Source organism: Crinia signifera, chromosome 12, assembly GCF_055691185.1.
Source record: "Crinia signifera chromosome 12, ASM5569118v1, whole genome shotgun sequence".
NCBI lineage: Eukaryota > Metazoa > Chordata > Amphibia > Anura > Myobatrachidae > Crinia > Crinia signifera.
In genome coordinates this window covers 64,684,350-64,694,200 of record NC_139228.1, presented here as the reverse complement: position 1 = coordinate 64,694,200, position 9,851 = coordinate 64,684,350, and positions in this window count along the sequence as shown.

Sequence of the window (9,851 nt, the reverse complement as noted above, 5' to 3'; positions counted from 1 at the left end):
GCCATTGACTGTGTAGTCTTAAACATCGCTTAGGGTGTGTGCTCTATATCTGTAATGAGCCGCCTCCGGCGGGTTGGTGTCATTTATGTTCTTTTTGGAGTTATATGTTCTCTCCAGATCAGCACTCTGGGTTTTGCTGATCCACCTTGCCTAGTTTTCATGCATACCTTTAGCCTTTGGGTGTGGCTACCTCCTAAGCCACTGGGTATTTAGGTATGCTCCCAGCATTGAGAACCTGTCGGTTGTAGTCATGTTAAAGTCCTTGGTATTCCTGTGAGACTCATAGTATTCTGCTGGTTATTTCCATGTTCCTAGGCATTCTCAGATTCCTAGCAAACAACCGTCTGTGTATACTCCAGAGTTCAGGTTCTTCCAGCCTGTCTGAGGAGCCCTGCAAGCGTACCGGCAGTGTGTCTGAAATCCTGTCTGTAGCAGGGAATCAGTACTTCCAGTCTGTATTCAGCTTCTGAGAGTACCAGAGGCCTCCCCGCTCATAGTGGAGGAGGTCGCACCTTCCATTACCCTCTGCTGTTAGGGCTCCAGCTGGCGCTGGGAGAATACCAAGTCTTCTCCTGAGACGGTATCCGTGAGGCTGCCAGAGTGCAGGCCTCATCCCATACTTACTAGTCCTGTGTATATTGTTTGTCTCACACGTTACTAGAGATATTGGTTTATTCGCCCACCAATCCGCAATACTTTGGTAATAATTACACAGAAAAAAAGGGGGTACCGACAATGTCCTTGAGCGCTGATCCTAAATGTGTCTCTCAGCAGGTGAATACCCAAAACACAGAAAAAATACCACAATGGTGCATTATCATAGGAGATATGAAATACAGTAATTATCAATTTTGTCTTTTAGGACAAATTTAAGCAGACTCGTACCCTATAGTTTGGTCGGTACTTATGTAGTATCTGGACGCCCGATTATCGCATTGCATCCGACCAAATCGCATGCGATGCGATGGACCCGATTTTCCATAGGATTCTATTGGAAAAAGGGTCCTTTTCATTTCCCCACTATCCAACTATGCATGGAGTTGGATATAAACCTGTGGTGAGCGCAGCGTGCCACCGAGCCCGAAGCGTGGCGAGCGGACGCGGATTTGTTAAAAAGTATTCCGCATCCCCTCGCGGGGCTCGCCACGCTTCGAGCTCGGTGGCACGCTACGCTCGCCACAGGTTTATATCTAACTCCATGCGTAGTTGGATAGTGGGGAAATGCAAAGGACCCTTTTTCCCATAGAATCCTATGTTAAAATGGACTCAGTCCATTTTAACATTGAATCCTATGGAAAAATCGGGTCCATCGCGTCGCATGCGATGTGATGCGATGGACCCTATTTTTTTAATCGGGCGTCCAGATACTACATAAGTACCGTTTGGTCTACTATTAGGCAGACCAGTACATACTAAAAGGGGCGGGGCTATCTGGACGGAGGGGGCGGGGCTATGATGGAGCAAGACTGAAGAGAGACACAGGAGAGGCTGAGCTGCCAGGACAGCAGAATAAAGTGTGAGTGTAATAATGTTGTCAAATGGTGTGGGCATGTGTATAGTTAGCGCTACTAATGTCAGCAACTGGTGTGGGCACGTGTATAGTCAGCGCTACTAATGTCGGCAACTGGTGTGAGCATGTGTGTAGACAGAGCTAGTGATGTCGGCAACTGGTGTGGGCACGTGTATAGGCAGTGCTACTGCTGTTGGCAACTGGTGTGGGTATATGGTTACACAGTGCTACTAATGTCGGCAACTGGTGTGAGCACTACGTTTAAGCAGAGCATTTGTTTACACAGTAGCGCCTTGAGTCCTGTTGGAGAAAGTGCGCTATATAAATTCTACTTACTTACAGTGCTACTAATGTCGGCAACTGGTGTAGGCATATGGTTACACAGTGCTACTAATGTTGGCAACTGGTGTGAGCACTACTTATAAGCAGAGCAACTACTTTTGGCAACTGGTGTGGGCGTTCTGAGTAAGCAGCCCTTCAAATGTGGACATATCCAGGAGTATTCGGAGCATTATGTGTAGCATAATGTGTGTCAATATCATATGGGCATTATGGTGCTTGGCATATTTTGTAAGGAGAATTACGGTGTGTGGCATAATGTGTAATGGGCATTATGGTGTGCTGCATATTGTGTAAGGGGCATCATGATGTGTGACATAATGTATAATGTGTAATGGGCATTACTTTATTTATAATGTGCCTTACTGTGTGTGGTATAATGTGTAATGGGCATTGAGGTGTGAAGCATAATGTGTTATGGGGATTACAGTGTAATTGGTACTTTTATGTGACTATGCCCATTCCCCATAAAGCTACGCTCCTACATTTTTGCGCGCTCCTACGGCGCAAACTCTCCCTGTTTTTTGAAATCATGGCACCAAAATGGCTAGTTACAGCTGTGTAAGGTGAATAATATTGTGCTACTATGTGGTGTAATTTGGAGTGGGAGTACTATTGTGTGGCCATTCCCCTTCCTTGAGAGATCACACATTTTTCATTTGGTGTGCGCTGTCCCTTTGTAAAGCTTGGGTGGGCGCAAATTTATAGTTTGCAGGAGGGCGCCGAACCCCCTAGCACCGGCCCTGTTCAGAACCTAGTCTGTGTTTTGCTCGTCTAGTTAGTTTTTCCTCTTACTAGTACCCTGATTCAGTTGGGACTTTGTGTTATTGCGAAAGACCGGGTAGCATCCGAGTACAGGGTGGAGCTAATCTTCCCTGGAAAGGCGGCTCTTAGTGGTGAAACCTTAAGGTCCACATACACGGTCCGTTTAACGGATCCGTTCGGGACTTAAATAGCACACATCGCATCGGATCGTATGCAGTGTGCATGCAATGCGATCCGATGCGATGTGTACCTAGTACAAAAAGTATGTGCAGCACATACTTTTTGTACCGTACTATGTGATGCGCGGGAGCGTGCATTGCATAGTACAGAACCGAGCCGGTCCACAACGGACCGTGTATGGGCTCCTTAAGACTTATGCAGGTGCCAGCTGAATCAGGGTATAGTAATGGGGTCAGGTGCTGCTGTTGGCTACACCATCTCGGCAACAGAGGCACATATTTCTGGCTTCTACCCAGAGTACACCCCAGAGTATCCTAACCATATCGTCTTTGTGCTGGAGTCCTAGGCATGTCAAAGGAAGTCGTTCAAATAAACAAACACTAACCCCGCTATAATAATACACAAGGTCAGATATGGCACTGGCAGCATTTTATACTGAAATGTAATCCCACGTAGCTTCCATCTGTATTACATAGACCCATGTTTTGTAGGATAACTCTCATCCGATGCTGTGTTTAGCAGACCATGGTCCACAGCCCCTTCAGCGCTTTGTAGAGGAAGATGGGAAATATAAGCATAAAATGTGCAAGAGACAGTCACGTTTTGTTTTTATACCGGGATAAAGAAATCTTCAAGACCTGTTCTGAGGACATTTCCTCTGTACAGCTCAGAGTTGAGGTCTCACTAATTGAAAACGCTCAGGGTAATTGTTTTTAGGTTTGAGAAATTTAATTCTAGCATGATACATCTATTAAAACCTGTGCAGTTCCGCTTTCCTGCCTAAGGTGTCACTGTGTGCTGTGATGTCTATCAAATTATGGCCTGTATCTCAGTACAGACCAGACTGTAGTGGAAGTACCTAAGCACACAGCAACACCCCTGGTAGGAAAGAGGAACTGCATGGGTTTTGAAAGGGGTCGGAATGAACACTAGTGAATGCAGTGGAAATAAGGCGACTGGATTAGTAATGGCACGTCCGTAGTACTGCCAGCAGGTAGAGAGTGGTTGGAGATCAGTGGCCAAGTTGGGGTTTTCAGGATGTGGGGAAGTGTGAAGACAGATTTAGCAGCTCTGTGATGCATCCGTTTTATGGTGCAGCATATTTCTCATGTAATAGGATCCGTGTCCCTGTCAGGGGAGTGGAAAAAAGATGTACGTCTATCAGGTTCAAAATTTTTACAGGACCCATTAGAGGACACGTTTGTTCAGGGCTCGACAAAACTCAGGGGCCAGGTCTCTATGGAAACCAGATTTACCTGAAATCAGATCGCACCGCGTAGAGTGGTGAACAACCCTCTGGCTTCGGCTGTATCAGAGCAGGTTGCGGCGCAGCTACTTCAAAACTTAAGCAGGTCTGCAAGCCAATCAGAGCTTGTGGTTCGGCAGCCAATCAGGAGCAGCAGTAGCAGCTCTGGATTTGTTGTCGGCCCAGAAGCCTAGATTGACTCGCGACCCGCCTTGAATTTTGAAATAGACGCACACCTGATCTGATATAGCTGGGTGAGTTTCCACTGCTCTGCCCGGCTGTTGCCGTTACCGCGCATGGTAAAGGTGAGGAGGGGTAATCCCCAGTGGCAAAGAGCATAAAACCCCTGGCATCAAGCAAGAAACCTGTAGCAACAAGCATGTATGTAATAGTCACTTAACCCCTTCATGACAGAGCCAGTTTTTGCCTTCCTGACAGAGCCCTTTTTTTCAAATCTGGCATGTATCACTTAAGTGGGGATAACTTTTTTTTGCTTTTACTTATCCCAGTGATTTTGAGATTGTTTTCTCGTGACACATTGTACTTCAAGTTAGTGGTAAATTTTCGTCGATACAGTCTGTGTTTTTTTGTGAAAAATACCAAAATGTCGTAAAAAAATGGAAAATTTTGCGATTTGCAAAATGTTAAATTTTCTGCTTGTGAGACAAATAATCTTACCACTCAAAATAGTGAATAACTAACATAGACCATATGTCTACTTTATGTTGCCATCATTATTTCAACCTCATTTTCATTTTTTTGGACACTAGGAGGCTTCAAAAATGAATAGCAAATTCTCAAATTTTCAAGAAAATTTCAAACTCTGATTTTTTTAGGGACCAGGTCAGTTATGATGTGACTTTGAGTGACTTGTATGTGAGACACCCCCATAAATGATGCCATTTAAAAAACTGCACCCCTCACAGTATTCAAAACAGCATTTTGGAAGTTTGTTAACCCTTTAGGTGTTTCACAGGAATTAAAAGAAAGTGTAGGTGAAATTTCCAAATTTCATTTTTTTTGCAGATTTGCAATTTTAATACATTTTTCTAAGGAACACAGTAGATTTTACTAGAGAAATGTGACTAAAAATTGATTCCCCCAATTCTTTGGTTTTCATAAATATCCTATATGTGGCCCTAGTGTGCACGGTGACCAAACCACAGGCTTCATAATAGAAGGAGCACCTACTTGATTTTGGAGCCTCCTTTTTATGAGATTATTTTTTAGGCACCATGTAGGTTTCTAGGCACCATAAGATGCTAAAAGTTAGGTACCCCCCCACAAGTGACCCCATTTTGCAAACTACACCCTTCAGGGAATTCATCTAGGGGTATAGTGTACATTTCAAACCCCCAGGGGTTTCACCAATTGTGGTACAACTGGGCAGTGAAAATGAAAAAAAATAATTTTTCATTTTCACAGCTCAGTTGTATCAAAATTGGTGAAACCCCGGGGGGTTTGAAATGTACACTATACCCCTTGATGAATTCCCTGAAGGGTGTAGTTTGCAAAATGGGGTCACTTGTGGGGGGGTTCCACTGTATGGGTGTTTCGGGGGTCATTCAACCAGAATCTGTGCTGCAAAATCCAAAAATCACTCCTTCCCTTCTGAGTCCTGCCATGCACCCAACTGGTATTTTTTGGTCACACGTGAGGCATTGCCGTACTCGGGAGAAATTGGGGCACAGATTTTGGGGTGCTTTGTCTCCTTCATTCCTTGTGAAAATGAAAAATTTTGAGCCAGATCTGCATTTTTGTGTAAAAAAATGCAGTTCTGGCTCAAAATTTTTTATTTTCACAAGGAATGAAGGAGACAAAGCACCCCAAAATCTGTGCCCCAATTTCTCCCGAGTACGGCAATGCCTCACGTGTGACCAAAAAATACCAGTTGGGTGCATGGCAGGACTCAGAAGGGAAGGAGTGATTTTTGGTGGTGGAATGAATGGTGGGTGCTATGTCGCATTAGCAAGACCCCCGAAGCACCAATACAGTGGAACCCCCCCACAAGTGACCCCATTTTAGTCACCAGCTTTGGGAGGGGGGCTGGCACTGCGGCTGGCGGGGGGGTGGGAGGGGTGCTGGCGCTGCGGCAGCCGGGTGGGTGGGAGGGAGGGAGGGAGGGGGGCTGCCGGGTGGGAGGGGGGGGGGGGGGGGGGGCTGGCGATCGGTGGTAATCGGTGTGGTATATACACACACACACACACACACACACACACATATATATATATATGTGTGTATATATATATATATATATATATGTGTGTATATATATATATATATATATATGTGTGTATATATATATATATATATATATGTGTGTATATATATATATATATATATATGTGTGTATATATATATATATACACACACATATATATATATATATATGTGTGGGGGAACCCTTTCTGCGCTTGAGAGAGTAGCAGCAGCACCTCTGGGGGGTCCTCTGTTAGGCAAGACCCAGAATAGAAATGGAAGGAAAGGAGGTTTTCCAGAGGGCGCTAGCCAATTTTTAGACAGAAAAGTACCGGTTTTTACCGTTTATTATAAAAATGTACAAAATCCCTTTACAGGGTATTAAAAATGCATAAAATTCATATACATAACAAACAATGATAAAATATTGCTTGATACAACAATCGATGTATGACGTTTATAATTTCACATGAAATGATGTTCAAGTTTGCGAAGAAATAGCCCAACGCGTTTCGTCAGAACCTGACTTCATCAGGGGCAGAAAACATAGGCAGCAGACACTGTAGATATGTAACAATGCAGAACACAATTAAAATCAAGCACAACGTATAATCTCAGTTGAGAAATACAATAGGAATTGAGATCAGGAGGAGGAGATGGAGAAAAGGAGAACGACCAAAAAATGGAAGAAGGAACATCCAGGGAGATGGAAAAAGACGACCATAATGAGGTAAGTGAAATAGCTCGAGAAGGTTTAATTTATTTAAAATGGAGAAAGGTGAGAGAGGTTGTAGCCACTCCGGAAGCACCATGTGATGGTTAAGTCAGAAAGTACATACCTATAAGAATTTTATACCGATAAAGTTTGAAGGTACAATTTCATATAACGGTCCGTTGAATTTCAAAAACTCTATATAGAGACATATTAGGAATATATATATAATGGTATCATCAGTAACCGATCATAAGATATAAAAAATTTATACAAATGCATAAAGAGTATAGCCATTCAACAAAAAATGTACATATGGTATACAAAGGGCATAACATACCAGAAAAATGTGACGAATCCCAGCAAGCAATTTAAAGGAATGTTCTCAGCAAGTACATCAACTGATAGGTCTCACAACAGGTGAAATCAGGTAATGATTGGATCTGATCCCAGTCTGATAATGAAATGGGCTAGGTGTCAATATCATAATACAAAAAAGAGGTATACATAACTTGTAGACAGGCGCTGATCTGTTTTTATTTTTAGCGTACTTCTCCGCCGTGGATTTAATCAGTTTACCATGCGGAGGAAAGACAATTAAATAGTGAAGTACAGCTTATGTACAACAAGATTTTAATAAACACCCTGCACCCTCTGGTAGGTTACAATACAATCCTCCAGAACAGTGCAGATGACAATTTTAAAAAGATTCCAAAAGCAAGGTGATAAAATTTCATATGTGAGGTCCTCTGGGTGACACAAAACAGTGGGGCAATTACCGGAATGGGTGGAACTGAGACGCCAGTTCATATAGCGCATGTGAGAAAGTCCCGGGGCAAAATCACAGGTAACAGGTCCCTCTCGTCCCGGTGCCGCACTTCCCGGTCACTCCTGGGGGTCCTCTGGACTGACGCGTTTCGACTCCCGCTGGAGTCTTTTTCAAAGTCTCAAATGGATATCCATTTCATATCCATTTGAGACTTTGAAAAAGACTCCAGCGGGAGTCGAAACGCGTCAGTCCAGAGGACCCCCAGGAGTGACCGGGAAGTGCGGCACCGGGACGAGAGGGACCTGTTACCTGTGATTTTGCCCCGGGACTTTCTCACATGCGCTATATGAACTGGCGTCTCAGTTCCACCCATTCCGGTAATTGCCCCACTGTTTTGTGTCACCCAGAGGACCTCACATATGAAATTTTATCACCTTGCTTTTGGAATCTTTTTAAAATTGTCATCTGCACTGTTCTGGAGGATTGTATTGTAACCTACCAGAGGGTGCAGGGTGTTTATTAAAATCTTGTTGTACATAAGCTGTACTTCACTATTTAATTGTCTTTCCTCCGCATGGTAAACTGATTAAATCCACGGCGGAGAAGTACGCTAAAAATAGAACAGATCAGCGCCTGTCTACAAGTTATGTATACCTCTTTTTTGCATCATTTTGTTTGAGGGAAAAGGAAAACCCTCTATTGCATAGCTTGATAGGCTGCTGTGCGCACGGGTGGGGAGCACTTACCCATTGTACACAATATCATAATACAGTCCAGAAAGATATGCCTGTTCAATCAGCAGGTATGAAAAGGAACTTAAAATAAGTGACTTACATATAGAGCCGCAAGGAGTAGGTAATGGTGACGTGGCACCAGAGTAGGTATGGCTTGGTGTTACCAGCAAATCTAGTAGCAGGAGAGCCCAAAATTATTTCACTATAAAAGAAATTCAAATAGAATTTTTCAGTACAAGAGGGGAGATTAGACAAGTGTCTAATAAAAGGGTATTGTTACCATATGGTAGTTTGGAAGAAAAGTGCCTACAAGTGCATAGCAAAAAAGAGACTACTTACATAGAAATCTACAGGAAGTGTCCAGCATCAGGGTATCACCAGAGTGAGTGATGGCTCTGTGCATCAAGTGGGTTTATATAGTGCTTTAGTGATGACATCACTTCCGGGGTGGAATTAAAGGTATTAAGCTTTTAAACCTTACTAAGTAAGGTATAGCAAATTCCCAAGTATAATGGAAGTGGCATATAATGTACAAAGAGGCTCCTAGTGCCTAAATGAACTGCAAGTTAAGCTGTATAAACAGCGTTTTCAATGTGCTGGAACGCAAACGGCACGCTGTGCGTTCCATTTGGCGGCCATCTTGGATTCTTTATAACTTCCTATGTGGAAGCAGTGCATCATAATGTTAAGGGCGGAAATGGCATGGCGCCCTTATAGTATGCACAATATGAAGGCGATCTAAGCCTATATTCTTTGTGAAAGTGGCGTATGATGCATTAAGCGGCTCCTAGTGCCTAAATGGACTACGAGTAGAGCTGTATAAACAGCAATGTACTGGAACGCAAACAGCGCGCTGTGCGTTCCATTTGGCGGCCATCTTGGATTATTTATAACTTTCTATGTGGATCATAATGTTAAGGGCGGAAATGACATAGCGCCCTTATAGTATATACAATTTGAGCCTGTATTCTATGTGGAATACTATTAATAGGCAATAGATAAGTAATGCCGATGGTAAATAGTTGTACAACTAGGAACCAGACGATATTAAAGATGTAATGGAACGCAAAAACAACGCTGTGCGTTCCATTTGGCGGCCATATTGGATAATTTATATATAGAAAGGGGATGGTTTTAAGGAGAGTGGGAGTGCTGATGTGACACTGTGCGCTCCATTCAGAAACCCATATGGGGTAATATGTAAGTGTAGGTGATATGTGTATACTACGTAATAATGACGATTTAAATATGGGAAGATCTCATACTACTCTAAAACCTAATAAATCTAAATACCGTGTGACTGTGATATATACACAATCTGGATAAATAATATCAATCAGTACATTGCATAGCATGTAGCATGGGCGGCGAGGGGGGATGTCTGCTGTCAGGGACAG